The sequence below is a fragment of the Herpailurus yagouaroundi genome, unplaced genomic scaffold (assembly GCF_014898765.1).
Source record: "Herpailurus yagouaroundi ecotype Mexico unplaced genomic scaffold, PumYag 205, whole genome shotgun sequence".
Lineage (NCBI taxonomy): Eukaryota > Metazoa > Chordata > Mammalia > Carnivora > Felidae > Herpailurus > Herpailurus yagouaroundi.
Genome location: NW_024412436.1, coordinates 13,760,575 through 13,767,600, shown reverse-complemented (window position 1 = coordinate 13,767,600; position 7,026 = coordinate 13,760,575). Strand labels below are relative to the sequence as shown.

The window sequence follows — 7,026 nt, the reverse complement described above, 5'->3', positions numbered from 1 at the left end:
TCAGCCTGGGGGGAGGGCCGTGTAGGCTGTCCTGCCACGTATCTAGGACAGTCCACCTGGACCCGCCATTTGATGGCTGTGCTGACACTGTCCCAGGCCTCTCAGGGAAGAGAGAAGTTAGGCAAGGGGTGGGGATCTGGTTCAAGGTGATCTGGGGTCCCCCACCATTGGGTTTTCCTGGCAGTTAAGTTATAAAGTCTTTGGCCTAGGCAGGTTAAGTTTTTAACAGAGACGACGATGAACTTTGCCCCATCAGGCAAGAAGGTTTTTCCCAATAATTGAGCTTTAGAGAAGCCAAGCCCCAGCAGGACTGGGGTGTTTTGTTTTACTGTTAAGGTTTGTGGGGATCAGATTTTCTAGTCTCTCACGGCCATTGTTTTCCCATGTTGGCACCAACGAAGCATCCTGTCCACGAGAGGCAGGTGAGTGAGCGTTCACAGAAACCTCTCCCCACGTTCGCAGCCGGCCCGGGCGGCCTCGGCCAATCCTGTGGCAAAGAGTAGAGCAAGAATCACGACAAGAGCAAGAAACAGGGCGTGACAGTGCGTCACAGCATGGAAACATCTAGAAAATAAGGACAGTCTTTTGTCCCACCAGACCTTCGATTCCCCTTCGATTCCTCAAGCTCCTGGCGTGCGTAGCTCAGTCAGCTTCCGGAGTGACTAAAGCAGGGCTGCGGTCTCCCGGAGCCTCTGGAGTGGCAGAACCTTCCGTGTGGTCAGCTTGCGCGGCGTGGATGGATCAGGAAAGCACTCCCAGCTTCGAGATGCCGGCTTCGCTCTGCCGTAGTGAATCCAGGGACCCACTTCGGCCGCCTTTCCTGCGGTAGGGGTGGACAAAATGACAGTGAACGGGCCCTCCAGAGGGGCCTTAGGGGTCGGGCACTCCAGTCCTTCACCCACACGGCATCTCCTGGTTAAAGGGGCGAGCGTCTGTGGTCAGACTCGCAGGGAATCGCTCCCTGACCCCGTGGTGTAAGGTGGTTGGGGTAGAGCCGAGGGCCCGCATCTGTGCTCGCGGGGTTAGACTGTCTATCTCATTTAGATCCCCCCTCGTGCCCTTGGTACTGGGGGGAGGGCGCCCATACAGGGCTTCATAAGGGGAGAACCCCGTGGGCTGCTTCAGCCTCCCCCCTGCGGCTGCAGTCTGCCCCCCGGAAGGTCCCTGATCTCTCCCTGCCTGATGTTAACCCTTCCCTATTCACTCCTCCCCTGGAACAGGGCCTGTGACTGGGTAGAGAACAGGGACGATGACCGCTCTGGCTTCTTCAAGCTGCTAAGGGGCGGCGCGGGGGTACAGCAGTCGGAGTCAACCCAAGGGTCAGCCCAGTGGCCACGGTATGGTCGACCGGGAGGCTGGCAGGCACGAGGCGGCATAAACATGAGCAGACGTGAAGAGAAAAACACAAAGTAAAGATTCTGCCGACCAGCAAGACGGCATCTTAAGACGGCGTCGACGGTTTCCAAACCCGCCGGACAACCTCGGAGAGACCCTGACTTTGTAAACAACACACATCAGGGAATCTCTCATAACCCAGGTGATGGAGAAGCAGGAGCATTAAGTAATCAGTGGTGGCTCTGTTTCCAGGAGTTTGGCCCTAACTTAGTTAAAAAAAAACTTTTTTTAAAGCCCCTGATGCTGGTGAGGTGTTATTTGGAGTTTTGCTGAGTAGAAGCAGACAATGTGCTTTACTTTGAGGTGTAACACTTTTCCGAGAGCCAGGAGTCCGACTAGAGAAAGAGTCAAAGCAGTCGTTCACCCTTATTCATTTGCAGGTGTTTAGGGAAGCCATACCTGGGTATTACTTTATAAGGCAGAACTTTTATTACTTTCCGTGCCTTTTCTGTCTTGTAGGAGAAGGCCTTTACTCAGTTCGTACAAGTATTGGTCCATACCAGCAGGTGTTGGGATTCCTTTGACCTTGGCATCTGAGTGAACCTAACTGTCACTCTTCCCTGGACAGCCTCCGGTCCCTCGATTATCTGGGAGAGCAAGTTTGTGGTTGAAAGGAGCGTTTCTAAGACGCTGATATTCCTGGCACAACTGTCCTTGACGATTTTTTTTTTTTTTCTTCAGTAAACATCCTTTGGGCCCTTTGATAAGTTTCGTCCCTCCCTCAATGAAAGGCCTAATGCTGTGTTTTATTAATCTTTTTAGCTCTGTGAGCTCGGTAATCATAATTGCCCAGCTCTGTTTGTAACCATTCCAAGGGCTGGAAACAGACCCCAGAGCCTAGGAGTCAGACCCCAGTTTAGTTTCTTGGGAGGGTAGGTGGAATTGAGTCTTCCTTAATAATTGATATAGCGGCAAACTATTTTCCTGAACCCTGGTATCTACAGCCTACGACATCCAGGAGTTCCCCAAAACTCACACAATTGTTTATTCGGAGTTAGTAGCACCACAGTCTCTAATTCAGTTATAATGTCCCTTCCCAGCAAGGGAGTAAGGCTCTCTGGCATTATCAGGAAAGAAAGAGAAAAAATTAGGTTTCCCAAAGACATCCCAGGGGCTGAGCGAAAACATTTAGTTACAAGTTTTCCGGAGACGCCTCTAATCGTCACGCTGTGTTTGGATGGTTGGAAAGGAGGACAGAAAAGTTCACTCTGGTCAATTTTTTTTAGAGTTACCCGAGGCTCTGGGTTTCTGGTGGACAGTTGGTTTAGGGGAGCCACCGTGAAGAGCCCCAAGCCCCGGTCAGTCCCTTCCAGGGACACTGGTTATCTGAGCCCTCACAGATACAGGGCCCCGAGGGCATTCAGATGTCCAGTGATCGTCTCCCCAGAAGGGGCAGAGCCTATGGGGTTTTCATTTCGGTTGTCCCCTGTGAGGACGTTCTCATTTTAGTGCTCTGAATTCACGGCCGTATAAATGGCACTTGGGGCCAGGACCTCGGGAAGCCTGGTCTGACATAGTACGGAAGGCCGCCACTAAGGCCTCGGATTTTTCTTTTTTTTTTTCAATTCTCCTCTTGATCCTGGTTGTAATATACCCAACTGGCAGCTCGTAAGATCTCCTCCTTCTGGACCAACAGCAAGTTTTTGCCGTTTTCTCCGAATATCTGGGGCCCATCGAGCGACAAATTTGTCTTTTAGAATCGTCTCAGCCTCAGGGGTGTCAGGGGGGATAGCCGTATATTTCATGAGAGCCCCCTTCACCTTTCCAGGCAGGCCACCAGGGTTTTATTATGTGTCTGTAAGACAGTGGCATAATCGAAAGGCTTAGCTTCAGACCTCCTGACCATATATAAAATTTCTTTTTAAAGATTTTCCTTTATAAACCTTTTACAACTTTACTTTGCTTTTAGATTTGACCTAAGCCTTTTTTTTTTTTTTTTTTTTTTTTCCCCCAAAACAGCCAGTCTCATTTGGGAAAAAATTATCTTTTTTTTTTTTTTTTTTTTTACCTTTAACAAAAAATGTATTTTCATTCCTTATATATTTTTTATATATCTACTTTTCCACACGCAGATTGCTTTGCTTATTTCCATCAGTCTTAACTGCATTTAGCAGAATTTTAACTCATAGAAACTTTAGTCTCCAGTGAAAACTAAGTATAACCAATTGTGACCTGTTACATCAGAATTTCTTAGATGGCAAGTTTTTGAATCAATTAAGCACAAAACATGTTTTCCCACAGATCCAAATATCCTTAGTTTTCTGCAACAAGTCAGAAGCACAAACCTACATATCTAGTAATGAGTGCTTTAGCCTCTTATCTCGTTAGACATGCAATGAATTCAATCCCAATTTATCATGCAAGCAAAAACTAACGTTTTAGGTTACCAAAGACTTTGAAAGCTATCTTTTTTTTTAAATTTTTTTAATTAGTTTTCTTTATTTTTGAGAGGCAGAAAGAGAGGGAGACACAGAATCCGAAGCAGGCTCCAGGTTCTGAGCTGTCAGCACAGAGCCCAATGCAGGGCTCAAACTCACGAAATGTGAGATCATGACCTGAGCCGAAGTCAACCGACTGAGCCACCCAGGAGCCCCTTTGAAAGCTATCTTAACAATTACTCATGAAAACTATGAGACAGATGAAATTAACCATCACTTTAAGCCATCCTTTTGTTAACAAACTGGAACAGAGATAACATGAGCTCATTTGACCTTCAGCAAATCTAGGGAGAGTAAAAGTTCTTTCTTATTTAATGTTGATAAGCATTCTTTATCTCAAACCAACAAACTTAAATTGGCTTAAACATCGAATACGTTTTACTTGGGTCCACATAAGACAGTTTGTTCCCCGTGGTTGATTTTTCCCTGGGACGTTGGTGGGGAAATCTGACTTCGGGGGTCTTTGCTCCTCGACCTCTGGGGAGGTCAAACTCCAGGTTTGTTTTGTGTTTTGTTTTGTTTTGTTTTGTTTTGTTTTGTTTTGTTTTGTTTTGTTTTCCACAGGTGGAATTAGGCAGTCAGTGTCAGTCCGGAGAAGCCAGGGAATTTCCCTGAAACAAAGGGAGTTTAAGCAGCTGCTTGGGAATATTCCTTGAGGTCCCCATTCTGAGGTAGAGTAACCAGAGACAGTTGGCTCTAATCATCACAGTCATTGACCCAGCAAATGAGGGAGAGACAAGTCCCCGCACAGTCACATGGCGACTCCAACCCACCGCCGAGCGCCCAGCGCCTTAGAGTTGTGGCTTTGTTCCTTGTCCCTTTTTTTTTTTTTTTTTTTTTTAATTTTTTTTTCAACGTTCATTTATTTTTGGGACAGAGAGAGACACAGCATGAACGGGGGAGGGGCAGAGAGAGAGGGAGACACAGAATCGGAAACAGGCTCCAGGCTCTGAGCCATCAGCCCAGAACCTGACGCAGGGCTCGAACTCACGGACCGCGAGATCGTGACCTGGCTGAAGTCGGACGCTTAACCGACTGCGCCACCCAGGCGCCCCTCCTTGTCCCTTTTGGAACAGCTAGGGCAGCTGCGGGAGGTGACCAGGCTCCCCTTCTGCCTCTCAGGGGCAGGTCTGCCAAAACGAACCTGGGTTCTTACCAGTCTGACGGGCGGCACTCCCTGTGCTGGTTCCTGGGCCTCACGGGTTCCGCTGGCACACGTGGGGTCCTCGCCCTGGCCAGAGGGCTAGTCTCGCGAAGATCAAGCGATCCCCTGGTGCCAGGTGAGCTGCCTCTCCCGGCGCCCCAGGGTTCTCATCCCTGGTGACAAAAGAGGTGGAAACGCACCGTCTCTGAATCCCGGACGAGCCCCCAAGTCATACAGCAGGATTTTCACACAGAGTCGTGATGTCAGGGCTTTTCTTTCCTGGAAGCAACTTTATTCCTGCCAGCACCGCTCAGTTGGGTTCCTACCCAAAGAACTGAGTCCCGAACACCACGTGGCGTAGTTTTTTAAATATATTTTCTACTTCCTTGTCTCCCGTATATGGTAACATGCAAACATGCAGTCTGATTCAGTGGTCTCCTGTTACAAGGTCGTGAGGGATGCTGTCACATAGGCGTTTGGCCAGGTTGCCTTGAGTTTTTTTGTTGTTGTTGTTTTGTTTTTTTCTTTCCTTAGGGAGGGGACTCTACCACAAAACAGGGTTCCTGTTTTGTTTTTTTTTTTTAATTTTTTTTTCAACGTTTTTATTTATTTTTGGGACAGAGAGAGACAGAGCATGAACGGGGGAGGGGCAGAGAGAGAGGGAGACACAGAATCGGAAACAGGCTCCAGGCTCCGAGCCATCAGCCCAGAGCCTGACACGGGGCTCGAACTCACGGACCGCGAGATCGTGACCTGGCTGAAGTCGGACGCTTAACCGACTGCGCCACCCAGGCGCCCCCAGGGTTCCTGTTTTTAAAAAAAAAGTGGTGGGTCAGATTTGGCCCGTGGGCTGTAGTTTGCTGATGCCCCACAGGTCTAGAACAAGAATCTGCTTGCTTCTGGTTGAAGAAAGGTTTTCAGCTTCGTCTTGCTATCTTTTCTCCCACTCACTTTATCCCTGTGGAACTTACAGCTGTTTCCCCCCTCTGTAGTTATTTTCACGTTGTTTTCAGTAGCGGAGACAAATGCATACGTTTGTTAGGTCCACAAGTTTTTAAGCTTTTTCTTTCAAAATAATTCCAAACTTAAAAGTTGTTGCAAGAATGGTACAAAGAGCTACCATACGCCCTTTACCCAGTTACAAATTGTTAATACTTTACAGCATTTCCTTTATAATCTCCCCCTCCCTCCTTCTATAGATAGATAGATAGATAGATACAACCATTTCAGACCTGGTGTTCTATTCACTACTCCTTATATACTTAAGTGTAGTTTAAAAAAAATTTTTTTTAATGTTTATTTTTGAGAGAGAGAGACAGACAGACAGAGTATGAGCAGGGGAGGGGCCGAGAGAGAGGGAGACACAGAATCCGAAGCAGGCTCCAGGCTCTGAGCTATCAGCACAGAACCCGACGCAGGGCTCGAACCCACAGACCTTGAGATCGTGACCTGAGCTGAAGTCAGATGCTCAACCAACTGAGCCACCCAGGTGCCCCTTCAGTGTATATTTTCTAAGAGCACAGATATTCACTCAGAAAAGAACTCAATTTTCCAAGATTTATAATGCCGTTGTTGAATCTACAGACCTTTCTCAGATGTCCCCTGTAAGTCCTTTCTAGAACTGTTCTCAGCCCAGGGCCGGGTCCAGGTGCAACACTGTGGTTGGTTTTCAGGACTCTATAGGCTCCTTTAATGAGGAAAAGCCTGTCAGCCTTGTTTTGTGTTTCGTGACGCTGGTGTTGTTTTGACATTGCCATTTTTGGAGATATAGGCCGTCAGTTTGTGGAACGTTACTTAATTTGGGTTTTGGGTGATTTTTCTCATGTGTTCATTTTTGACATAAAGAATGCTGTTTCCTTTGTGGTGAATCCGGAACTGATCTACAATTTTTATTTAAGATTGCCCCCCACCCCCACCCCCCAGAAATCATTTTTCATTCTACTTGAGGTTCCTGGAAACTTTCCAGATGTTACAAGCACAGAACAGTCTTTGTTCTGATTTTTTTTTTTTTAATCTAATGTATTCTAGAGGTCCCATTATATCCACTCT

The 7,026-nt window shown here is 47.4% G+C and overlaps 1 long non-coding RNA gene across 1 annotated transcript; it reads right to left on the bottom strand.

Annotated features, from left to right (window-relative positions):
* Positions 1 to 238: 238 nt before the first annotated feature.
* Positions 239 to 6,660, bottom strand: LOC121015167 (uncharacterized). Its single transcript, XR_005783671.1, has 3 exons — positions 6,564 to 6,660; positions 600 to 820; positions 239 to 487 (listed from the first exon to the last, which is right to left on the bottom strand). It is a non-coding gene; the product is annotated as an uncharacterized LOC121015167 (long non-coding RNA).
* Between the last annotated feature and the right edge of the window lie 366 nt (positions 6,661 to 7,026).